This window comes from Rhinolophus sinicus, chromosome 15 (genome assembly GCF_057876585.1).
Source record: "Rhinolophus sinicus isolate RSI-liver-muscle chromosome 15, RSI-T2T, whole genome shotgun sequence".
Lineage (NCBI taxonomy): Eukaryota > Metazoa > Chordata > Mammalia > Chiroptera > Rhinolophidae > Rhinolophus > Rhinolophus sinicus.
In genome coordinates this window covers 24,519,557-24,547,051 of record NC_142515.1, presented here as the reverse complement: position 1 = coordinate 24,547,051, position 27,495 = coordinate 24,519,557, and positions in this window count along the sequence as shown.

Below are 27,495 nucleotides of genomic sequence, written 5' to 3'. Positions count from 1 at the left end.
ACTGGCCCATGTGGGAATCGAACTGGCAACCCTGTTGTTCAGAGCTCGTGTTCTAACCAACTGAGCCATCCGGCCAGCCCTGTTATCACAATTTTGATATCATGTGTTTTTTTGTTTGTTTGTTTTGTTTGTCTCCCTCCCCCGCCTCCCTCCACCCAGTTTGTAAACTTCCTGAGGACAAAGACCCTTTCTGTTTTGTTTACACCTGTATACTTGCTCCTGGCATAGTACCCAGTACAGAGAAAGTGTTCATCGAATATTTATTGAGAGTGACAAAATGAACAGGGAGCTTAGACTTTGTTCTCTGGGCATGGGAAGCTGCCAAAGGATTTCTAGTAGGAAAATGACATGATCAGATTTTAGAGAGGTCTCTTTGGCTACAGTGGGGAGGGGGTAGGTTAACGGGCTGGTCCTGGAGTCACGGAAACTAGTAGGAAGACTATTGCAATAGTCCAAATGAGAAACGATGAAATATTGAACTAGGGTCGTGGAAATGGGAAAGAAAAGGAGATAGCATTTGTAGGACCTGACAGTTTGTCGGATGTAAGAGGCGGAGGACAGGGGAAACTCCAAGATGGCGCCTGGATCTTGGGCTAGGTGAGAAGGTGAGTGGGAGTATCTTTCATGGAAACTGGAAGAGGAGAGGGGGAGCAGGTTGACTGAGAGTGTTGGGGGGCAGTAAATTAGGAGGACACCTATCTTATCTCCCTATTGTAAGTCTCCCCATCAAGACAGGGATTGTGTTGAAGTTCCCATTTTAAGTAGCCCTGCACATAGTAGCCCCTCAGTAATCCCGGCTGGGGACCGTGCATGGAGGCCCTTAGTCACAAGCATGACGTCAGTTGTGGAGACCCTCACACCTGTCCACAAGCCCTAACACCCTGGGGATGTTGATTCTCCAAATTCCCACGTCACTTATATCCTCCAAGCCCTGCTCAGCCTGTTCCATTCCTGATGGCCCCTCACGCTTTGCTTGTTTTCAGTCCTGGCAGAAACAAAGCAAGCCTAAAATACACCAGCCAACTGGCAAGTGATGAGTGATTAGCTGCCTGGCCCTAAAAGGCTGGAATGAGGCGGCCTTTCATTGCTAAGTGCAGTAACCCTAGCCCTGGTTTGCTGTAATTCTAGATGGAGGTGGTCTGCGACTGGGCGTGGACAGGGCAGCATGCAGGGATCCTAGAGGTCCTCAGCTGGGCAGCGGGGAGCGAGTGCATCTGTCTGCAGTCAATTGAAAGTCTGAAATTAACACTCAGCCACTCAGATGGAGGTAAATGACAGGCACTGGGTTACGTGAGAGGACGAGAGATTCTTACTTACTAAGGGAAGGTTGTGTGTGTGTTTTTTTTCAACTGCAGGAGATGAAGTGGCCATACTTAGTTTCTTTCTTGCTCCTCACCTAAGATGAGACACCACATTTACAGCGAGAGTCTCATTTCTTTGCTTCTTTACTTGATTTCTGCCACATTTCCTCCAGCTCTGTGGCTTTGAACCTCAGTTTCCTCATTGATGAACTGGGAGTCATAGTCCATCCCTCAAAGGGTTGTTGTGAGAACCCAAATGAACTACAGGATTTAAAGGAAAGACTAGCTCCTAGAGGTATTCCTGAATCCAGGTGGTTAGCTCCTACTAAAAGCAAGTCTTTATTTCAGAAGTGGCAGGCCATTGGAGAAATGCGGTCAGCTCTCAGATGTGTGTGGTTTGCAGTGTAATAGTAAATACCGGGGCTGCCAAAATAATGTATCCACATTTTAGGAGATGTGGGGACAGAGCCCCAGAGAGCAGTTTCCAGGCTCTCGCCCTCACGTGGAAAGGTGCTCACTTGGGTAGCAAATGGCCATCAATTGTGATTGGATGGCCATCAGCTGTGGTTAGTTGGCCGTCAACTGTAACCATTGAGCCATTGGCCACTAATATAACTGCCGCGGCTGCGTTGGAGAGCGGAGTCAAGGAGAGAGTCGGTCGGTTGGCAGAAAAGCGGACAGCAGATCACACGTCGTGTGAATCCAGCTTCCAGTGAGACTATAGTGGTATGACTCCCCTACCTATGGCTCCGTGGGTGTTCCTTTTTGGCCTAGCCACATCCTGCGTTCTTATGTGGGGAGCGGGAGCAGAGACCCCGCAGGCTGCCCTGCGTGACAGGAAATGTTAACACTTTGGTCAGCGTTGCTCAAGCAGTAGTTCCCCGTAATCAGAAGTGTCTGGATGCCAATGGTAACTACTTTGAGCACCTCTTGTAATTGCAGAAGTCAAACATGACTTGTATTCATCTTCTGTTATCGGTATATATTAATACAGTTTTTTCCTTTCTTAAAATGTGTATACATTTGTGTGGATAGAGTCCCAGAGAGCAGTTTCCAGGCTCTTGGCTTCATGTGGAAAGGTGCTGGCTCAGTTATTAGATGGCCATCAGCTGTAATCAGATGGCCATCCACTGTGGCTGGGTGGCCATCAGCTGTTACCGGTTAGCTATTAGCCACTAATATAACTGCCGTGGCTACACTAACGGGTGGGTGGGTTGGTTGGTTAGCAGAGAAGCAGACGGCAGATTGCAGCGAGCAAGTGGGGTTGATTGGTTGGCGGAGAAGTGGACGGCGGATTGCTCATCGTGTGGCTCCTGCTTCCTATGTCTCCAACCCAGCCGCCAGCGAGAATATAATGGTATGACTCCCCTATCCATGGCTCTGTTGGTGTTCCTTTTTGGCCTCACCATATCCTGTGTCCTTGTGTGGGGAGTGGGACCAGAGACCCCGCATGACATTGTCTTGGCGCCCTCTGTATGTGTTCATTTAGACTGTGCTTAATACACAGGACAGGAGTGATCACCTAGTGTTTTTAATCAAACACTAATTCACTATAACTCGGAGGGTTTAGGCCATCATTACCTCCCATTATCCCCAGAGCATTATAATTAGTATAATAAGTGTACGAGCTTTTCATGAAGTGGAATGCGGCTTGTTAATAAACCTAGTTAGAAATGAGTTTCATCATTAAAATCAGTGGTATGGAAGATATACATATAGGCTAAGATAGTTTACTGTCACTTCCCACCTTTGTATGACTGGAAAAAAGAATCTTCTGAGCCTTGTACATTTTGCCTTTCTGAATGGTACCTGAGGCTGCATTCGAACATGGTCTTGTGTCCGGCCATCATGTCAAAGAATTTGATTTACTCAAAGCCTCAAGGTTAACCTAATCCTGTTTCTAGACTGTGGAGTTCCCTTGAGCAAACTTTTCATGCAAGGCCTGGTTAGAGCACCTGAAAGGACAGAGCTGTGGTCAGCTTTCAGAACAGATTTTGTGTCTACTTACTGATAAAAGTGTATGTAATAATGTCCAAAATGTGGCAGAGTTTGATCTGAAAAACGTGAAGTTGTTGGGGGAGCAGCTAGCCCTCAACAGCTCATAATAATTATGCATGAACCGAATAGTTTGTGCATAGTTAAATTTGTTTAGGTCAGTTCGTAACAGCTACTGTTAATATATGTTAAGGCCTAGCGCTTTACCTTATTTCATGTAATCCTTAGAACAACTCTGTGAGGCAGGTCTTATTACTGTTCCAATGTTTTTAATCAGGGAAAAGGTGGCCCAGAGATCTTAATGCATTGCCCAAGGTCACACAGCTACTAAGTAGTAGATCGGGATTCGAATCCCGGACTGGTTGAACCTAGAACCCTTGCATTTAATCATTGCATGAGACTTCCCGATAGCACTCAAAAGTTTGAATTTGAACAAGTTTTCCCCTCAAACAGGGTCTGTCTATAGTCAGGCTCTGCTAACAGCTATGCCTTCCTCATCTCAATGCCCACCTGCTAAGAAACAGCCACCTTCAAACTGAGAGGGAGCTGCCTCACTCTGATGCCTCTGTCACGGATTCTGGCAACATCCCCCTCTTGAACCTTCCTGTTATCCAGCCTCATCCTTCATGTAGACACTCAGGACCTGAGAGCTGGAGCATACAGTCCCCCACTGGGAGAATACACACGTACACAAGGGCCCAGAGTGTTTCTCCAGCCTTTCTTGAGCACAGCCAGACTGGGTCCTCACACTGAATTTGGACAGTTCTAATCTCTCAGGGGCCTTTCTTCTTACTGATGAGACCGTGCCTTCTTGTCTCTTTGTCCACTGGAGTCACTCAGAAACCCACTCCCTGTATCACATGACAGCCCTTCGGGTATATTAGGACAGATTTGTTTGTCACTAGGTGTGCTTCCTTAGGAAGGACCTAGGGATGTCAAATGCCTTGAGATAATGTCTGCTCTCTCCATTCCCTGTAGATCTCCCCACTGGAAGCTTTGGAAGCTGAAAGACTCTGCCTTCACAGGAATGTGTCCTGTCCTCTGGGCAAAGAGGTGCTTCCTGAACAGCTTTCCAGAGTCCAAGAGGAAGTTGCTAAAGCCTTCTTCCTTTTTATTATTATTTATAATGAGGTATAAGTTATATAATTATTTACACAGCTCTTAACTGTTTTGAAAAAAATTTTATTGAGATACAATTTATATACCATAAAACTCATCATGTTAAAGTGTACAATTCAGTGATTTTTAGGGTTTCCACAGAATAGTGCAGCCATCACCACAATCGCTTTTAGAATGTTCACTTTTATAACATTCACTTTTAGAGCAATCACTTTCAGTTATTCCACAACAAAACCCCATAGCCATCAGCAGTCACTCCTGTTCTCCCGTCCCCCAGCCCTGGCAACCACTCACCTACTTTCTGTCTCTATGGATTTGCCTATTGTGGACATTTCATATAAATGGAATCACACAATATGTCATCTTTTGTGACTGACTTTCACTTCATGTAGTGTTCAACCATGTATCAGAATTTCCTTCCCTTTTAAGGCTAAATGATATCCCATTGTATGGAGATACCACCTTTTGTTTATCCATTCATCAGTGGATGGACATTTAAGTTGTTTCTACTTTTTGGCTGTTATGAATAATGCTGCTGTGAACATCTGTGAACAAGCTTTTGTGTGAACATGTTTTCAGTTCTCTGGGGCACACGCCTAGGAGTGGGATTGCTGTTGTAGAGCTTTTAAGTGTACATGTTGGTGTAGTTCATGTGGAGCCCATTTCACGCATAAAGGCTTCAGCCTGGGCTTGCGACTTGGGTGAGCAGTGAGGAACCTATGTCACCAACAACAGGGTGGTGGCATCCCAGGCAGTGGGAAAGCCCAGCCAGAATCCTACCGGCAGTTTTATTTCCTCTCTCCCGTGCTCTGAGGGGCTCCGTGGTTTCTTGAATTCAAAGATGACATTTACACGTATTCAATAACAATTCAGAAGAAGGGGTGGGGGGCAGTGGTGGCAGGAAAGTTTCTTTTGACATTGATTATAAAAAACCTCTTGATTTTAAAACATTAAATTGTTGGTGGGGGGATTATTGTATTTTAGACTTGGGCAATAACCTTAAATGTAATGGTTACCCTCAGGGTCCAACCCAGCATTTTTATAGTGGAGAGGAAGGAGGGATGGCTGCATAGCTTAAACAGCAGCCATAGGCAAACCCTTACAGCTGAGGCCCCCAGAGAGGTGGTGCAGACACAGAAGTGACCGACATGGTGGGACTGTGGTCCATCTATTGAGCATCTCTGATGTGGCCTCTGGGGACACCCAGTGGAGAGAGAGGTTACCCTGTGCTACATCAAACACCAAAGATTAGGGATCTGCTCCTTGATTCTCCACACCATGGTGTCACGGAGAAGCTTAAGAGCTCCACGTGGCGGAGCCCAGAGAACTCTGGCCTCCAAGCCCAACACTGTTTCTTACGTAATGCCACAAATCACTTCACTTTCCTGGGCCTTGGTTTCCTGATCTGTGCAGTCAAGAGAGTGATCCCTTCCCTGTCAGACTCGGTTGTTATCAGACTGAACCAAATGAGATGCTAGGGAGGGGAGCACTCTTTAAGTTGAAGAATACTCGTACATGGTGAGTAAAGATTCATTATGGGTCTGGATTCATTTAAACTCATTCCTCCATTCACGCCACAGACACTAATGAGTACCTAGTGATAGTTTAACCTCAGCTACCTCTTAAGGTAACTGCCACTACATTTTTGTTACCTGTTGTATACTTTTGTTTGTCCTAAATCACTCTAAGTTCAAAAGGTTTTCCTTAAGCATCCCTCCTAGTACTCATGCCTACCACTCCCTGCCTAATACGCCCGCCTTCCTGACACTTGGGTCTTTCCAGTAGTCCTCTTTTCAGGATTGTTTCAATTCATTTATGCTTTGGCTGAGGTGTCAAGGTCAAAACCACATGCACCATGATCTCCTACAGATCAACAAAATGCTTTCTGGTTTATTTAGAATGCTTTCTCCAGATACTATCTAAGATAGGGTGAATTCTTTCAGCCTTTGGTAAAGACTTAAGAACTTGAGGTAACTTCTTCAAAGCATTTATTTAATGTTGGGTCTTTCTACCACCATATGCTGGGCCACAAATGAGACACACATCACCCCTTGGTATTCTAAATGGCTTTGTAATTATACAAGTGGCAAGAAGGGAAACTTGAAAAGTTAAAGGCACAATGCAAATGTCCCTCAATGGGTGAATGGATTAAAAAAATGTGGCATACTGTACAATGGAATAGTATACAGCATAAAAAGGAATGAAATTCTGACTCATGGATGAATCCTGAAGACATTATGCTAAGTGAAATAAGCCCAGTCACAAAAGAACAAATACTATATGATTCAATTCTACTTAGGTGTGGTACTTAGAAGAGTCAAATTCACAGAGAAAGAAAATAGAATAGAGTTTACCAAGGGCTGGGGGAAGGGGAGACTGGGGAGATATTATTTAATGGGTACAGAGTTACAGTTGAGATTATAAAAAAGTTCTAGAAATTGATAGTGGTGGTGATTGTACCATATAAATGTACTGATTGCCACTGAATTGTACACTTAAAATGGTTCAAGTGGTAAATTTTATTATATATGTATCACAAATTGTGTATTCATTCAACTGGTTGATGGCTATTTGGCTATTTGACATCATTGCAGTATTTGACTATTAGGAATAAAGCCACTGAAAAGAGTTAAAGGCAGCTTTTCGAATGTTGTGACATAGTATGAGAGAAGTAGGTTATAAAAGATGGTCATGCTCTTTCCAGCACCTTTCTGGTGCCTTAATGGTGCCTAAATGGTGCACATGAACATCCTGGCCACAGGTCTCGGGAGCATCTCCACCGGGTTTTTACTAGGTCTGCTCCAAGGTCATCATCTGGTCCGTAACCTTCCATTGGCCGGTGGGGAACCATTCATGATCACAGAGCTGGGGAAGTTGTTGTGAAGTTCACAGGTTAAACACGTGTGGAGTGATCAGCCCCAGTTTAGTGTGCAAGACAGTGATCTAGAAAATGACAGAACAATCTGCTACCATCCCATCAGGTTTTTTTGTTTGTTTTTTTTTTGTACTAATGACCTCAGGTGTCATCTTGGACCAGGAGGAAGCAAAATAAAAACACATGGGGGAAAATTCCTGGGATTCTTTTTCAAGGGATGTAATACATACATACAAATACAAGGCCCCGATGAACAACAACAAAAGACTATTATTTCTTTCTTAAGAAAACAATGCTATATACTATGACATATACATAGTAAAAAGTCTTGGATAATATTCAACAAAGTGCATATAGTGAGTAGCTATGTGTGGTGGGATTATGAATAATTTTGTCCCCCCTTTTTTGCCTATTTGTGTCTTCTAATTTTTTACAAATAATTTTATAATTTGTATGGTACGAAAATTACACAAAGTTATTTTCAAGTGTATATCTCTGCTTTCCCCTTGCCACAGCAGAGAACTTAAGTAAAAAGGCATGGATTTTCCTTCCAGTGATCTTACTGTTTCTTTTCCATTATGTTTTTATGTGCTTACATGTTAAGAGGACCTGTGGTTCAAGAGTGGAGCCTGTGGCCTTAGAAAAGTCACTTAATCTCTCTGAGGCTCTGTTCCGTCACCCATTACATAAGAATAGTAGTAATAACAACAACAATAATAAAACCTTTCTGTGTGGTGCAGAGGAGTGTGGTACTATATGGAAGTACTCAAGAAATGCAGCTTATGTCACTCTTCATTACTGAAAGTAACGCCAGCATCCAGATTACACAGGAAATAGGGTTGAGAGGGATGTGCTCCAATGTTCATTGCAGCTTTGTTTACGGTGGCCAAGACATGGAAACAACCAAAGTGTCCTTCGATAGATGATTGGATGAAGAAGATGTGGTATATATACACAATGGAATACTATTCTGCCATAAGAAAAGATGAAATAGTGCCATTTTCCACAACAAGGGTGGATCTTGAGATTACTATGCTAAGCGAAATAAGTCAGACAGAAAAAGTCATAAACCATATGATTTCACTGATATGTGGTAGATAAAACTAAAAACAACAAAAGAACAAGACAAACAAATGAAGAAACAAAACTCATAGACACAGACAATAGTTTAGTGGTTACCAGAGGGTAAGGCGGGAAGGGGTGGTAGATGAGGATAAAAGGGATAGAAAGAGAACTGACTCTGGGTGGTGAACACACAATGTGATACATAGATAATGTATTATAGAATTGTACACCTGAAACCTATGTTGCTTTATTAACAATTGTCACCCCAATAAAATTTAATTTAAAAAAAAAATCTCCCTAACCCAGGCAACTGTGATGAATTAAGGTTGTCCCAGAACCCACAACTAAAGAATGGCCACTAGGGGGCACAATTTCATCACTTGAAATCCTGGGTCCTATCTCTCCCACTTTCTTACCAGTGCATTTTCCCATCCCAAAACTATATGAGTAAGAACCTAGGTATTCAGGAAGCTTTCAGGTGGAGGGAAACCCACGGTCAGAGGCTCACCGTTCCACCCCTCTATTGGTCTCCTCTCCCTGGCCTCCTTTCCTGCCTCCTCTCAGTCATAACTGGCATTAGTTCACCTCTTCTGTGGTGGCAGGGTCTTACAGTGCTTCCTCAGCCAGACTTTACCAGAAAGGAAATGTTTTCTTCTCTTGGGGACTGTGCAGCTAAATGTTATTTGTTACTTCAAAGTACTGTTCAAGGCTGCTGTGGGCACTTTTTGGTTTGAAGGACTTTTTTCTTTGCTTTGACCCAGCTCAGGGTGGCTACCAAGGTCAGAAACAGTCTCCCTGTTTCTCTTCAACCTACCACTTCTTACTAGGTGGTTTGAGACCATTCCTTTAAAAAATGTTTCATTTGGGGGGTGGTCAAACTTCCCCTATCCATCTACTGTTGGTGATGACACTCTAGCCAAATCCCTGCTTTGCTTCTCAGAAGGCTACTGCCCCTTCTTTTCCTGTTGCTAAGATTTAGAAAGACCCAAGCACTTCTCAGACTTTGGTGTGAATAAGAATCGTGTAGAGGATCATGTTAAAAAGCAGATTCTACCATTTCACACCCATTAGGACAGCTATTATAAAAATGAAATTAAAAAAAGAGAACAGGGACTCGGTGTTGGAGGGAATGTGGACAAATTGGAACCCTTATTTACTGCTGTTGGGAATGTAAAATGGTACAGCTGCTGAGGAAAACAGTATGGTGCTTCCTCAAAAAATTAAACATAGAATCACCAGTTGACCCAGCAATCCCACTTCTAGGTATATACCCAAAAGGATTGAAAGCAAGGACTTGAACAGACATTTTCACACCTGTGTTCATAGTAGCATTATTTACAACAGCCCAAAGGTGGAAACAACCCAAGTGTCCACTGATGGATGAGTGAATAAACAAAATGTGCTGTGTACATACAATGGAATATTATTCAGCCTTAAAAAGGAAGGAAATTCTGACACATGCTACAACATGGTTGAACCTTGAGAACATTATGCTGAGTAAAATAAGCCAGTCACAAAAGGACAAATATTGTATGCTTCCACTTACATGAGGCACCTAGAATAGTCAAATACATAAGAGGCAGAAAGCAGAATGGGGAGCTGTTGTTTAATGGGTGCAGAGTTTCAGTTTGGGATGATGAAAATGTTTTGGAGATGGATGGTGGTGATGCTTAAGGACAACAATGTGAATGTACTTAATGCCACTGAACTGTACACTTGGAAATGATTAAAATGGTAAAATGTTCTGATGTTTATTTCAGTATAATAAAAAAAAGTTTAAAATAATTTTTGAAGTGCAGATTCCGGGGTCATACACTAGTGATTCCACAGGTGTAGACCGAAACCCAGGAATCTGCCTTTTTTAAGCCCCTGGGGGTTTTGATGCAGGTGGTCTTGGAGAAACATTGGCGCTCTGTAATGGTGGCTGTGTCTCTGCTTTCCAAAAGCCCTGCATGAAGGTCATCCACCACTAGGGCTTTAAAGTACAGACTGCCACTTACCAGTGTGTGACAAGCACCAGGCTTCTCTGGGCCTCAGATTCTTCATCTCTAAAAGGACTACTAATCCTACTACTTAATAGGGTCTTTGTAAAAACTGAAGAAGTGTTACATGCAGAGTCCTTTTAAAGCTTATTCTAACACCTAATGGCAGGGACTACTTTTTAAATGACTGCATGTGAATATTCTCAACGGCCAGGAAGCAGTTGCATTGGGCAACTGAAGTAATGAAGCAGGGTTAGGAGTTAGAGGCATCTGTGCTTCTGCAAAGGGTTGAGTGGTGAGGAGCTTATCCCATGAGAAGCAATGATATTCCCTAAGGTGGGGGAGGGGATTGTGATGCATCTCAAAATTCTAGTGATTTTATTTAAAATTATTCAGAGGCATTAAAAAAAATCTCCTGGAAGAATTCATACTGTGCTAACAGAGGAGTAGTTGTGGCAGAAGGTAAAGGGAAACTTTCACTTTTTACCCTATTTACTTCTGGGTTGTTTGTTTATTTTGCATTGTGCGGCCCTGTGTTACTCTTGTACTTAGAGGGGAAAAAAGATTTTTTAGTTAGAGTTGTAGGCATTCCATGTGGCCGTCTCCCATTCAAGATAGTGTCGGCAGTAGAAACACAAATACCCTCTCAAAACACTATCTTTATGTAACACTATGGATGGTGACCGTGATCAGCAATTTCCAAAGCACGTTCACATCCATTATCTCCTTTAATCTATGGCATGGTTTTGTAAAGTCATATTTTACCCTAAATTTAACATCTGAGAAACTAAATGCACAACAAATGCACATATAAGGTGCATCTTTCTCCGTCCTTATCCTTTGAGTGTAGTCTTTGGTTCACTTTGATGTAGTGTTTCTGGCACTTATTCTAGTACTATCATAAAATACATTTATAATCTATTCACTTGCAGATAAGCATTTTTTTGCTGAAACTGCCAAAATCATAAGGACCCTTTGGACTTGAGATAGGCAGACCATTGCAGCCCTGACCAGGTAGGCGCTGTGCTACTGTGTCTGTTTGCTTTCAGAAGTTATCATAACAAATTTCCTAAAAGCAAAATATCTCATGCATGTGTATTTTAACAGAATCATCATTTTGTTTAGTCTCCTTACAGGCAGAAACCACATGAGATTTTTATTGTGCAGAGCTTCCTTTCACAGAAAGCTGAAATGTCAGGTAGTTTTTTTAAAAGTTGTAAATGGCTTTTCCAATTTGGGCAGAGTGAACCTTATCATTTGAGGATAGGTATTCCTGCTGGTAAACGTGGGGCTTTTAGTGAGCAGGCAAATACTGGTGGTTCTTGTTGTTTGCACTGCATTTGCAAAGATTGATTTGGATATTTATTGATTAATGGTGGTCGTTAGTGGTCACAAGAAAATGAAAATGTCTTTAATTTCCACAAGTATCTCCTTTTAAATCAGGACTCAGCCTCAGGTAGCACTTGTGAATCAGGGGTCTCTCCAGGATTGGCGACATAATTTGCACAGCTCAGTGCAAGATGAAAGTGAGGAGCCCCTTATTCAAAAATTGTTAAGGATTTCCACATGGCAACATCAGAGTGTTAAACAAGTGCAGGGCCCTTTGCAAGTGCACAGGTAAGTATGTCCATGAAGCCAGCCCTGTCTCAAATTTTAAAAATGTACATATGTACGTATGTATGTATGTATATATGTATGTATGTATGTATGTATTCTTTTTCAAATTTATATTTTATTATAGTTGACATACAATATTATGTTAGTTTCATGTGTACAACATATTGATTCAACATTTATACACCTTACGATGTGATCATCACAATAAGTCTAAGGACCATCTGTCACCATATAAAGTTATTATTACGATATTAACTATTTTCTCTATGTTGTACATTACATCCCCGTGACTTATATATTTTATAACTGGAAGTTAACATATTACACATTTTTAAAGATATAAAAGTAAGTCTGTAAAAAAGGGAAGTCTCCCTTCCTATAGGAACCACTGTTACCAGTTTCTTGTGTATCTTTCCAGACATTTTCCTTCATTCACAAACATGCATATACATAATATATTACTTACCCTCCTTAAGGACACACACATACAAATAGTAGCATACTTTGCACATTGTTCTGCAGTTTTCTTAACATTATGTCTTGGAGCACATTCCTTATCACTACAGGTAGTCTCCTCATTCTTTTCTATGGCTGCCTAATATTCTGCTGTATGGATGGAACACAATGATTTATCCAGTTCCCTTGGATGGATATATAGGTTGCTTCCCATGACCAAAAATGCCGCAACAAAAACCTTTGCAGATCATTTTCCTACATGGGTGTTTCTGTGGAATCATCAAATCAAAGGTTATGGTTTGTTTTAAATTGTGATAGACCTTGCCAATTGCCCTCTAAAGAGATTGTACCAATTTACACTCTCACCAATACAGAGTTATCAGATTTCTTTGTTGTTTCTGATTTGTTTGTTTATTTTGTTCTTTAGAGTCCACATGTAAGCAAAATTTCATTGCATCTGTCTTTCTCTGTCTGACATATTCCACCCACACAGTATCCTCCAGATCCATCCATGCTGCCACAAATGATAAGAACCCATTCCCTTCCATCACCTCCTTTGTTTATCCATTCTTTCATCAACGGACACCCAAGCTGCCTCCACATCTTGGCCATTGTAAACAATGCAATAAACATATGGATGCACATATCCCCTTGAAGTAGCATTTTTAGTTTCTTCTTCGTGTTTCTTGCTATAGCCTTTGTTTTAAAGTCTATTTTGTCTGTTATAAATATGGATACTCCATAGTTATTTTCCATTTTCATTAAATATCTTTTTCCATCTCTTTACGTCTGTGTGTGTGTCTTTCAATCTGAAGTGATTCTCTTGTAGGCAGCAAACGTAAGGGTTTTATTTTCTTATCCATTCAGCCCTCCTATGTCTTTTGATTGGAGCATTTAATCCATTTACATTGAAAGTAATTGTTGATAGGTATGTAGTTATTGCCATTTTATTATTCATAATTTTTATCTTTTTTCTTTTTTTTTTTTTCCTTCCCTGTCTTAAAGAAATCCCTCTAACATTCCTTGTAATGCTGGTTTGGTGGTGGGGGATGAACTCCTTTAGCTTTTCTTGTCTGGGAAGCTCTTTATCTGGCCTTTGATTTAAATGATAGCCTTGCTGGGTAGAGGAGTCTTGGTTGTAGATTCTTGCTTTTCATCACTTTGAATATTTCCTGCCAATTCCTTCTGGCCTGAAAAGTTTCTGTTGTGAAATCAGCTGACAATCTGATGGGGGTTTCCTTATAAGTTACTAGTTGCCTTTCTCTTGCTGCTTTTAGGATTCTCTCTTTGTCTTTACCTTTGTCATATTAATTATAATGTGTCTTGGTGTGGGCCTGTTTGGGTTCATCTTGTTTGGGACTCTCTTTGCTTTCTGGGCTTGTATGTCTATTTTCTTCACCAAATTAGGAAAGTTTTTGGTCATTATTTCTTCAAATACATTCTAAATCCCTTGCGTTCTCTCTTCTCCTTCTGTTACCCGTACAATGAGAATGTTGTTATGCTTCATGTTGTCCCAGAAGTCTCTTAAACTATCCTCTTTTGTGTGTGTGTGTGTGTGTGTTCTGATTGGGTGTTTTCTATCTTGACTTCCAAATTGCTGATTCAATCCTCTGCATCACCTAGTTTGCTGGTGATTCCTTCTAGTGCATTCTTCATTTCAATTGTATTCTTCACTTCTGACTGGTGTTTGTTTTTTTTGTATTTTTTTATGGTTTCTATGTCCTTTTTTATGCTTGCTATATCCTTTGTTGAAGTTCTCACTGAGTTCTTTGAAGATCCTTATAACCATTGTTTTGAACTCTCTATCAGGTAGGTTGCTTGCCTCCATTTCATTTAGTTCTTTTCCTGGAGTTTTCTTCTCTTTTTTTTATTCGTGACGTATTTCTTTGTTTTCTCATTCTGGCTGCCTCCCTGTGTTTGTTTCTATGTATTAGGTAGATCTGCTATGTCTCCAGTCTTGGCTGTGTGGCCTTATGTAGTAGGTGCCCTGTGGGGCCCTGGCACAGTCTCCCTGGTGACCTACTCCAGGTGCTCCAGGAGTGTCCCTTGTGTGAGTTGTTTGTGCCCTCGTGTTATGATTGAGCCTTGATTGCTTTTGGTGTATCAGTTGGTGGGAATGACCCTCTGGCTAATTGGCTGTGGGGTTTGGCCATGTCCACAGCTTACAGGCTGCTGTGTGGGTGGCTTACCCCAGCGAGTAGGATTCCCCTCCCCCACCACAGGCTCTGGTGCATGTTGAGACCACCCTTCGTGTATGCGGCTTGTGGGGCTAATTGAGTGGTGCTCTGCTGTGGGCTGAAGCCAACCTCCAGGTTGGTTCTGGGGCCTCTTGGGAGGGGTAGCAAAAATCCAGGACACCCCGAGGCCTGCTGCCACCTGCTGGCTCCTTTAAAGTTCAGGAACTGATAAAGCCTCCAATAGTATGCAAGTCGAGTGAGGCAGGGTTTCAGGGAATCACTAGAGTGGGAAGAGTTGTGTTCACCAGGTTAATATAGATTCTGGTTTGCTGTCAGTGCTGAGCCTGGAGCGACTCAGCAAAAGTCTCAGAGCACACTGAAGCCAGTCATCACTCACCTGGGGCCTGTGGACTCCAATAGTTTTCCAAGAAAGAGTGCAATGCAGGGGCAGAGGGAAGGGGGCTGGCTGCTGGCTGAGAAAGTACCTTCAGTGTTGGGGGAGTCCCAGTGAGTCAGCAGGCCAGAGCTCACCAGACAAATCAGATTCAGATTTGGCTGTAAGCATACGGGGTGGGCTCAACACATTAAAGATGGTAGCTGCCTTCCTGGCTGCATAGGAGAAGAACCCCACACAGGGAAAATGGTGACTGACCTCCAGCTCTGGACTTGAAGCCACACATCTTAATCTGCTCCCTGTATGCCTCTGATATCTTCCCTGTCCCTCTGCTGGAGCCCAAGGTAAGTGCCTGCGAGGGAGTGAGTCTGGGTACGAGCCCTTTAAGAGGATGCCTGGGTTTCCCGCCGCCTTCCATCCCACCCGGATGGTTGGAAATGCCACTGTTTTTCATAGCCAGATGTCGTGAGTGCTCCTCTTCCCAGTACCAGAACTCCAGGCTGGGGAGCCTGGAGTGGGGTTGGGGTGCTTCGCTCCTCGGGGAAAACCTCCATAGCAGAGGTATCCCTCCCTATTTGCAACAACCACATAGAGGTTTGGGAGCACCCTGGTTCGTATCTCTGCCCCTCCTACCAGTCTCAACGTGGCTTCTTCTTTATATCCTTAGTTGTAAAACTTCTATTAAGCACACTTCAGATGGTTCTCCAGGTTGATTTTCTATAATTTAGTTGTAATTTTAATATATTCATGGAAGGAAGCAGGCATGGTGTTTATGTACTCTGCCATCTTGGATCTCTCCCAGAGTTATCGGATTTTTAAATCCAATGGGTGGACACAGTGCTTCATTATAGTCTTGATTTTCACTTCTCCTATTATTGGTGAGGCTGAATATCTTTTCTTAATTATTTAAAAGATTTTTACTAAAATGTAGCTAACATACAATATTATATTAGTTTCAGGTGTACACCATAGTTATTCAATGGTACTCACTTGGCACTACACAGAGTTATTACCATATTATTGATTATATTCCCTACATTTTACTTTACATCCCAATTTGTGCTTCTTAATCCCTTCCCCTTTTTCACTCACCCTAACCCCCTCCCATCTGACAATCATCAAAATGTTCTCTGTATCTATGAGTTTGTTTCTGTTTCATTTATTTATTTTGCTTTTTTTGGTTCCACTTATAAGTGAAATCATATGATATTTGTCTTTCACTGCATGACTTACTACACTCAGCACAATACCCACTAGGTCCATCCAGTCCATCCATGTTGTCGCAGATGGCAAGATTTAATTCTTTTTTTTTTATGGTTGAGTAATATTCCATTATATATATGTACCAGCTCTTCCTTATCTATTCATCCATTCAGGGACACCAAGGTTGCCTTCATATCTTGGCTATTGTAAGTAATACTGCAATGAACATATGGATGAGCACATCCCCTGAAAGTAGCGTTTGGATTTCTTCAGATAAGTACTCAGAAGTGGGATTACTGGGTCCTTCTTTATTTCTTGTTATAGTCTTTGGTTTAAACTTGGTTTTGTCTGGTATAAGTATTGCTACTTCAGCTTTTTGTGTTTGTCTGTTTCCATTTTCATAAAATATTTCATAAAATATCCATCCTTTTACTTTCAGTCTGTGTGTTTTTTTTATCTGAGGTCTCATAGGCAGCATATGCAAGGGTCCTGTTTTCTTATCCATTTAGCCACCCTATCTTTTGACTGGAGCATTAAATCCATTTACATTGAAAGTAATTGTTGAAAGGTATGTAGTTATTGCCATCTTATTATTCATATGTTTTATCTTTTTTTTTTTTTTTTCATCTTAAAGAAGTCCCTCTGAGATTCCTTGTAATACTGGTTTGGTGATGATGAACTCCTTTAGCTTTTTCTTGTCTGGGAAGATCTTTATCTGTTCTTCGATTCTAAATGATAGCTTTACTGGGTAGAGTAATCTTGGGTGTAGGTCCTTCTTTTCATCACTTTGAGTATTTCCTGCCAATCTCTTCTGGCCTGAAAAGTTTCTGTTGAGAAATCAGCTTATATAGTCTTATGGGAGCTCCCTTGTAGATAACTAACTGCTTTTCTCTTGGTGCTTTTAAGAGTCTCTCTTTGTCTTTAACGTTTGACATTTTAATTATGATGTGTCTTGGTGTGGTCCTCTTTGGGTTCATCTTGTTTGGAACTCTCTGCACTTCCTAGGCTTGTATATCTATCTCCTTTGCCAGGTTAGGAAAGTTGTCTGTCCAATAGGTTTCTTCAAATAGGCTTCAATTCCTTGCTTTCTCTTTTCTCCTTCTGGTACCCCTATAATGCAAATGTTGGTATGCTTGATGTTCCAGAGGCCCCTTAAACTCTCCTCATTTTTTGGATTCTTTTTCCACTTTGCTGTTCTGATTGGGTGTTTTCTGCTACCTTATCTTCTACATCGCTGATTTGATCCTCTGCTTCATCTAATCTACTATTGATTCCCTGTAATGCATTCTTCATTTTCATTATTATATTCTTTATTTCTGATTGGTTCTTTATGTTTTCTACCTTCATTTTTTATGTTTCCTATCCCTTTGTTAGAATTCTTTTGGAGATCATTGAGCATCCTTATAACCAGTGTTTGGAACTCTGCATTTGGTAGATTGCTTGTCTCCATTCTGTTTAGTTTTTTTTTTCTGGAGCTTTGTTCTATTCTTTCATTTGGGACATGTTTCTTTGGCTCCCCATTTTGGCTGCCTCCCTGTGTTTGCTTCTATGTGTTGGGTAGGGCTGCTGTATCTCCTGGTCTCAGTAAAGTGGCCTTATGTAGTAGGTGTGCGGTGGGGTTCAGTGGTGCAGCCTTCCTTGTTACCTGAACCACGCACTCAAGGTGTGTTCCTTGTGTGGGTTGTGTGTGTCCTCCTCTTGTAGTTGAGCTTCAGTTGCTGTTTGCACATCAGTGGGAGGGATTGACCTTTGGGCTCATTGGTTGTGAGGACTGGCCAGGACTACAGTCACGTGACCCTACAGAGCAGCATCTGCCTCAGCAGGGCTCTGGTGCCTGCCCAATCTGCCCCTTGGGTGTGTCAACCTGGGAGATGGCTGGGTGATGCTCCAATTCATTTTGAAGCTAGCCACTGGGTGCGCCAGCCCCAGGGCCACCTGTGAGAGAACCTGCAGCAAGTCAAGTTCAGCTGTAGCCTATGCCCCACCCAGGGCCAAACAGCAGGAGCCACAAAGCAATCTGAAGATGGTCACTGCCTGTGCCATGCTTGGAAGTGCCTTGAGACGCCAAGCTGCAAACCAAGGCTGGCTGCTTCTAGTGCAGGGCTTAGGGCTTCTCAGCCAGAGGTACAGGACACACCCAAGCCAGATGCTGCTTCTCTGAGTTCTGCAAACCTTTGGGAGACCCTAGGAAATTCTGCAGCATGAGCCAAGGCAGGTGATTTGTACAAAAAAGCCACTGGAAGTGGCTTGGGTGTGCCCGAAAGTTGGGTGGGGCAGGGTCTCAGAATCATTAGGGTGTGGCAAACAAATGGTGTCAGGCAGCTTGATGGAAACTCAGATATGGTGGCTGCCTGTGTCTGCACACTGGGAAGGGGACGGGCTCAACAAAGAAACAATGGTTTCTGCCAGCTGCTCCATCTGGGAGAAAGCTGCCCCTCTAGTCCTCGTTCTAAGCCAGACAATTCAGTTTCCCCCTATGTGTCTCTGTCACCTCTCCATATGCTGCCCCTGCACTGGAGCCAATGATTCTGTCAGTGAGTAAGTCTGGCTCAGTCCCTTTAAGAGGAGCACCTAGGACTCTAGCTGCCCTCTGTCTCACTTAGCACAATCTCCGCTGGTTTTCACAACCAAAAATTATGGGGACTTCTCTCCCTGGCACTGGAACCCTGGGCTGTGGAGGGGCTGAGGCCCCTCACTCCTCTGGAGGGGACCACCATAGCCAAGATATCCCTCCTGATTTCTAACGATCACATGCGGGTGTGGTACCAACCCGTTCCTTGTCACTGCCCCTCCTACCAGTCTCGAGCTCCTACCAGCTTCTTTTGTGTGTCCTTAGTTGTAGGGCTTTGGTTCAGCAAGATTTCAGGAGACTCTCAATGATGGCTATTTTGAAGTTTAGTTGTAATTTTGATGTGGTCATGAAAGGAAGTAAGCACAGTGTTTACCTATTTTGCTATCTTGACCGGACTGCCAATACTAACTCGAGGCTGAATATCTTTTCAAATGCTTAGGAGTCAGTATCTTTTGTGAACTGTCTGTCCATCTTTATGATTTCCTTATTATGTTGCCTTGTTTTGTATTGTTCATTAATCTTTTTCTTACGCTTTGTACAAATGCTTTATCCATTAAGGAAATTTTCCCTTGGTTTGTGATGCATTGAAAATATTTCCCCCAGTTGATTTTACCTTTGAATTTTGTTTAGCCATGCAGATATTTTTTAAATGTAGTTAAATTTGTTAATTTTTTTATGGCTTCTGGATTTTGCATCATACTCAGAAAGATCTTCACTCCCATGCTTCCTTCTAGTATTTCTTTGATTTCATTCCCACACAAAAATTTTTTGCTCCATTTGGAATTTATTTTAGTATAAAGTGTGAAATAGTGACCCAGCTGTGTTTTTTCAGATGGCTACCTAATTGTCCCAGCAACATTTATTGAATAATTCACCTTTCCCCACCTATCTTAAGTTCTTACATGTACTTGTGTCTATTTCTGAACATTCTATTTCATTTAGAAGAATGGTAAAGCATAATGTGTTCAAGAACAAATTTTTTTCTAAATTTTTTTCCAGTTTGAGACAAAAGTCATAGAGAGATAAGACTTGTCCAGAGCCACCCAATTCAACACAATAATCCCTGAAAAGTTAATATATGTTCATTTTTTTATGTATTTGAAGGAAAAAAATTATCATGATGGTTAAGAACATGGATTTGGGTTTCAGTCTCAGCTCCACACTTACTTAGCTATGTGCCTTATATGAACCTCAATTTCCTCATTTTTAAAACAGAAATAAATGCAATGCCTCTTTCATTGAATTGGTTTAGAAGTAAGTGAATCCTGGGAAACCCCTCAGTCCTGAGAAAACTGGAACATTTGCTCACCCTTAACCCTATTATTATGTGCAACATGTTTTGTTTTGTTTTGTTTTTCTCTCAAACCCGTTCTATTCAGTACCTACATTGATTAGCTCAACTTTTACAGAAATATCACAAAATGCAATTTTTTTCATAAATGTAAAATACATGCTCTTATCTCATTCTAATTGAGTGCCCCTCCCCAGGGCTGGTAGACATTCTTTGGCCATTGGAGCCTAATCTAGGATTTCCTCTGATTTCCACTTGAGCCAAGATCAAAGAGCCCCCCTCCCCCACCTCCAAGAAGGGGAAGGTGTTGGGAGAGGAGAAGTGGGGGTGTGGGTCAAAACAGGGCTAGAGGACAACAGAAGCAAAATGACTCCCAGACATTGGTGACCCAGAAAACTTTACTTCTAGAAGAAATACACAGAGCACTCTCTTCCTGAGACTGACTTACTAGAATGTAAAAGAGCAGTTGTCTTCCTCACTCACTAGTCATTCTAACTTCAGCATTGTGATAGACTAGTAGGATACATATCAGTGGGGAGGTAGTACAGTATGTATTTCTCAAATCCTACTACCAAAGCTGTGCCTACTCTGTGGAGGTGTATAGCAGGCTCTGAATCCACAAGGACAAAAGTGCCAGGTTCTGGCTCCTTGGAGGGGAGAGGAGGGAGGATTATTTCTGTTGGAGAAATCAAGGCTTACGCTTAATTAGACTTAATTTAATGGTGCAACTGAAAGTTAGAAAATACAGTTCTCATCCCATCCTTTTCATGAACTAACTCAAACCCCACGCTACCCACTCCTCCCAGGGCTGCTCTGCACAACTCCAGGGTGTGCACGTCATTCACAGAGACATGTAAACATGCACCCTTGGACCCGGCAATATAGGGACACCCCCCATATCCTCACTGGTCCTCCATTTCTTCCTCTGTAAAATGAAGGACTAAATTTAATGCTAGTCTTTATCATTCGCTTGACATTCTTTATGGTTCAGTTTTAATCACCATACTGGGAGAAACATGCTTTGTCACACAAGGTTCACTTAGTTTGCTCACCTGGGTTTCTCTGACTCCTTCCCCAGAGTGTAAAGTGGTAGAGAGAAACTAACAGGATGAGGAAAGGTCAGAAGATGGCAGACATGGCAAACATCTGTTGTTTCAACCTCACCTGCATCCATTCTTCTTTCTTTTGGTGACTATCCTTAATTTTGCTTTGGGGGAATCACATCTCCTAATTGGATAAAATCGGGCCCGTCAAGGCACACCACTCTCTCCTGGCCAAAGAATGAGTGAGTGACCCAAGTTTTGCCAATCAGATGCTCTCTCCCTTAAACTTGAATCTTGAGCTAAGTGATATGAAGATTGAAAATAGTTAGAGATCCATGCCAAAGGGTATACCTTAAAGCAAGGCTCAGCAAACTGTGGCCATGGACCAAATCTGGCTCTCTGGCAATTTTTATAAATAAAGTTTTATTGAGACATAGACATAATCATTTGTTTATGTATTGTCTATGGCTGCTTTCATGCTACAAGGACAAAATTGAGTATTTACCATAGAGACTAAAATATTTACTATCTGGACCTTTACAGGAAAAGTTTATTAATCTTCACTCTAAAGGAATTGCCCATGAATTTCTGCTACCTAGATCCCAGGAGCTATGCCAATTTTGGCCATTCCAGAGCCTGGGTCTCCAGGGTTTCCTTGGCTTTTGTGAGCTACTCCATATTTTTCTGAGAAATTCATTTTTTGTTTAAGTTGGAGTGACTTGGTTCCTGTTGCTTACAACCAATGAAGCTAAAATTTGTTGGGATTTAAATATGTTTTTAATTTTGAAAATCCTTTAGAGAAATTAGTATTTGATATGTTTTTCCTGTCTGACTAAATGTGATGATTTAATGTGGCATTGATGGGGGAGAATCCACACCTCTGGAGAGCAGCACAGGTGTGGTGATGAAAACGACCCTATTGTGCTCTTTGACCCCGTGCAGGATTTTTTTAAAAGAGGCCAATCATCAACATCAAAGCTCACCGTGACATCTGTGAGTATCCTGGTTAACCCAGGACAGAGGGTTTGTCCAAGACTGAGCTGTTTCCTGGGACTGAGGGCTTTGCGGACGGCAGGATTTTCAGTTTTAAAACTGAGACAGTCCCAGGCAAACCCGGACAATTTGATCATGCTAGGATATTGTATGATTGACGTTAAGCATATGTTGTTTTTAAAAATCAAAATAAGAATAGGATTTTTTAAAGTGAGGAGCATTTAAATTTTTCCCATTGCTTTCATTTGTTTTTAGCCACAATACTTTAAGTATTTAAAATTTTCAAGTAACATGAGATTTTCATAGTTAGCTAAAGGGGACACGACTTGACTACACGTAAGGAATTCTGTGTTATAATGGAAATAGTAGTAACTGAATCATGGTGTCATAGAATGAGTGATGGGTTAACAATCCGGAGTTCTGGCTCCACATCCTGGCTCTGGGACAACAGCACTTCACATGTGAAATTACTTCTGAGAAGCAGAAGGTGCCACACAAATGCAATATGTTATAATTATTGGTGGGGAAAAAAAGAGAGTACAATCACAGATAATTTCTGAAACCTGGGCCAAGAATCAGAGCCTGGTTGGTGCCGGTGATTTCAGAAATGAATCCAGTGCCGATGCTTGTGTGAAGGAAGGAGACTGATCCTCTGGATTTGCAGAGTCCTGGAAAATACCTCCCGTGATGAAAAACATCTATTTGGATAAGGCAGCCTCCAGTAAGTAGGCGGATTATCCAGCTTCCTTCGTTTAGAACTGACTGGACTTGTTAGACGACTTCATAACTATCAGGAAGGAAGAGCGAGGGATGTGCATGTTAAACCTAGTGCAAATATGAACCGTGCTGAGCTGGAATCAAGACGAGCTTCTGTCTATGGATGTGCAGAGGAGGGCGGGGAGCGGCCGGGGTAAAGGGCTGGGCAAGTGGCTGGAGACGGGAGAAACCCCAAAATTAATTCTGAAGGATCTCATAGTCATGGGAGCTGGAGAGGCTGGTGGTTTGGGTAGAAAGGATAGAAAAAAATGAAAAGGGAAAGAGACTGGGAAATAATTTTCTCCTCTCACCTTTCCTAGGCTAATAAGTATAGAAATTCTGTGGAGTAGATATCTGTTGACCTAGCATCCACTACCCTTGTAAAATTCAGGAGGTCTATGAACGTGAGTGGGGGGAAAAAATAGCATCTTTGTTTTCGCTAACGTAAAATGAAATGTAGCATTTCCTTTGATTATAAATGTACACAACAGACTGCTGCTGTATTAGTGAACCTGAGGCTTGTCACCAATGGAAATCACAGATGTTTTTACATCACATTATTGTGTTGTAGCTATCACGAACTATTTGTGTTCACTGCTTTGAAATTATGATAGAAATTAGACTCACTGTTGGACTTCTTCCTTAATGCACAAAGAAGTACATATATTATTATGCTATTACATATTTTTATTCTGATGATTGTATTTCGATGTTACCAGTTTCTTTTGTAATCCTCTATATTTTATTTTATACATTTGAAAGTATTATTCTGAGAAGGGGTCCAAAGGTTTCACTAGACTGCTAAGGGCTCTGTCTCTGGAGTTCTGCTCTAGACACTGCCCTGTAGAATAGCCCAGCACCTTCCACGCACCACCGCCCCCATGCCCTCCACCCCTTTATATAAGCCTTGAAGAGAGCGCTATAGGAATACAGACAAGTGCTTCAGATAATGTGATAAAGTAGTATTTCAGCATGGTCATAACTGGGGGAAAATATTTGCTCTAGCTCTTATATGTGGACAAGAACTGGAAAATAACAAAAATGAAACCAACTGTGTTTACTTTTAAAATGTTATATTATCTCTTCAACACTATTTAAAAAGTATGTATGATCTCTTTTTACATAAGTAATACATCTTCGTTATTGAAAAATTACAAATGCAGTTGAGTAAAAAGGAAAAATGTTCAGTCTTCCTTAACCAGTTAAAAAAAAAAGCATGCTGCATTTTTTAAAGTGTGTATGTAGCATTTTAAAAAATGATATAGAGCTATATATTCTGACCTGGAAAGATTGCTATCATGTATTAAGTATAAAAGCAAGAACAGTACATAAAACAGAATCCCATTTTTTAAAAAAGGAGACATGTGTAACATATGAAAATGTCTAGGAGGCCACACATCAAACAAGCATTGGTGTTAACAGTTTGTGATGATGTATTAATATTAGCCAATACCAGTTTTGTTAAAGGAAAGGAAATCCTTCAAGGAAAAGCACAGTGTTGATGCTGGATTAGCAGCTTCAGGGTGTCCTGGGTATATCCTGTGGCAGCGTATAGAGGTTGCTCTGTGCATCAGAAGACTGGTGCCTGGGAGGGGCCCTCTGGGCACCCCCACAGAGCCCTCCAGGGCCTGGGCCTTAGCTCTGCAGGCTGGACAGTATTATTTGGTTTCTACACCCAGAAAATCGCTTGTCTCTGGGGAAATGATTAAATTCGCAAGGAGCAAACAGATAAACTGGAGTGCAGATGTTTGAATTAGAATGATAACACCTGCCTTGCAAAGCGTCTGAAAACTGAGGAAGGATGTACCCAGAGCTCTCAGCAGAGTGCATGGCATGTGGGAAGCCCTCAGTAAAAGGGAGAAATTATTATGAGGTTTCCCAAGAAGATTTATCTGTAGGGAAGTTAAGCTGGTCAGTAACCATGAGTATCCGCGGACGTTTACTTCCCTGTGCCATGCATGCTGCTAAGAGCTTCGAGACTATTCTCTCATTTCGTCTTCACACAGCCTCAGGTGGCCCTCCCATTTTACTGACGAGGGACTGTGGCTTAATAGAGTTAAGAAACTGACTGACAGAGCCAAGATTTGAACCCCACTCTGCTCACTCTTAGCCACATGTGGGGGCGGAGCCCCAGAGAGTAGTTTCCAGGCTCTCGGCCTCACATAGACAGGTGCTGGCTCAGGTAGTAAATGGCCAACTGTGATTGCATGGCCATCAGCTGTGGCTAGTTGGCCATCAGCTGTAACCAGTGAGCCATTGGCCACAATATAACTGCTGTGGCTACGGAGAGGAGGAAGGAAGAGAAAGAGAAGAAGGATGGGGCTAGCAAGGAGATGGCGGCTGGGCTGGCAAGCGTGGATGGCGGTTTGCGGACAGTGTGTATCCAGCCTCCAGTGAGAGTATAGTGCCGCCAGAGAGAATAAAGTGGTATGACTCCCCTACCTATGGCTCCGTGGGTGTTCCTTTTTGGCCTCACCATATCCTGCGTTCTTGTATGGGGAGCGGGAGCAGAGACCCCGCAGGCTTCCCCGCACGACAAATGGCGCAGCGAGCAGGGTCTCCCGCACGACACATGGCGTAGTCGGCAGGATATGGTGCCAGGCAAAGCTCTCCAAAGGACGGTGGAGCAGTTTGTGCGTGTGAACACCCAGTCTCAGGAAGACCAGGAGGAGCAGCTGCCGGAGAGCTGGACCCCCGTGGAGGGGTGGGAGGACGTGGACGGTTCTCCCACCAGCACAGGAAAAGCCATGCAGCTGCTGGAGAAATGGAGCCCCGTGGAGAGGTGGAAAGATGTGGACGGTTCCCCAACCAGCACAGGCCGGAGAAAGCGAAGGTTATTGCAGCCCTGTGGGCCGGGGAAGTTCCTGCTCAGGCAGCCCGGATGCAGGACTTGTAGTCCCAGGAGGTAACGCTTGCTGAGTCCTCCATGGGAGATGAGGGTGAGGTCAAGGTCATCCCTCACCCCCAGAACAGCCCTGGTGAATGACTATGGACTATGGGGAATTGCCTTCCATCCCTAATTTAATGGACCGCTTGACTGTTTGTTTGGGAACTGTTGTTAGTGGAACTGGGGGATATTTGCTTTTGTCTCTTGACTGGCCGCCATTGAGAATATGTAAGCACCTTGATTGTGAGTCGCTGTTGTTCCAGCAGGGTACCCTGAGAGGCACAGAGAGAGTGGCAGTGCCTTGAGAGCCCTGGCTGAGTCCAGGAAGTCTGGCTGAGCCCTGAAGATACCCTGGCTGTGCCCAGGAAGTCGGGCTGTTCCCAGAGAGAGTAGAGCCCTGGCTGAGTCCAGGAAGTTTGGCTGAGCCCTGAAGATACCCTGGCTGTGCCCAGGAAGTCGGGCTGTTCCCAGAGAGAGTGGCAGTGCCCTGAGAGCCCTGGCTGTGTCCAGGAAGTGTGGCTGTGCCCACAGAGAGTGGCAGTGCCCTGAAAGCCCTGGCTGTGTCCAGGAAGTGTGGCTGTTCCCAGAGAAAGTGGCAGCGCCCTGAGAAATCCTAGCTGTGCCCGGGGAAACTAGTGGTACCCTAAGAAGTCCAGGAAGTCTGGCTGTGCCCAGGAGTACTGGTGGTGCCCTGAGAAACCCTGGCTGTGTCCGGGAAGACAGGTGGTACCCTAAGAAGTCCAGGAAGTCTGGCTGTGCCCAGGAGTACTGGTGGTGCCCTGAGAAACCCTGGCTGTGTCCGGGAAGACAGGTGGTACCCTAAGAAGTCCAGGAAGTCTGGCAGTGCCCAGGAGTACTGGTGGTGCCCTGAGAAACCCTGGCTGTGTCCGGGAAGACAGGTGGTACCCTAAGAAGTCCAGGAAGTCTGGCAGTGCCCAGGAGTACTGGTGGTGCCCTGAGAAATCCTAGCTGTGCCCGGGGAAACTAGTGGTACCCTAAGAAGTCCAGGAAGTCTGGCAGTGCCCAGGAGTACTGGTGGTGCCCTGAGAAACCCTGGCTGTGTCCGGGAAGACAGGTGGTACCCTAAGAAGTCCAGGAAGTCTGGCCGTGCCCAGAGGCACTGGTGGTGCCCTGAGAAACCCTGGCTGTGCCCAGAGAGCCTGGCTGTGTCCAGGATATTGCATTCACCCCCAGGCTCCTCGCACAGGTCCCCTCGCGGAAGACGATTGTCGCGTAGATTGTGAGGCGAGAGCCTGTAGGGGTGGAGTGTGGGGGCGGAGCCCCAGAGAGTAGTTTCCAGGCTCTCGGCCTCACATAGACAGGTGCTGGCTCAGGTAGTAAATGGCCAACTGTGATTGCATGGCCATCAGCTGTGGCTAGTTGGCCATCAGCTGTAACCAGTGAGCCATTGGCCACAATATAACTGCTGTGGCTACGGAGAGGAGGAAGGAAGAGAAAGAGAAGAAGGATGGGGCTAGCAAGGAGATGGCGGCTGGGCTGGCAAGCGTGGATGGCGGTTTGCGGACAGTGTGTATCCAGCCTCCAGTGAGAGTATAGTGCCGCCAGAGAGAATAAAGTGGTATGACTCCCCTACCTATGGCTCCGTGGGTGTTCCTTTTTGGCCTCACCATATCCTGCGTTCTTGTATGGGGAGCGGGAGCAGAGACCCCGCAGGCTTCCCCGCACGACAAATGGCGCAGCGAGCAGGGTCTCCCGCACGACACCACATCACCTTTGAGGATGGCTTGGTGAGCATGAGCTTGGGTGCC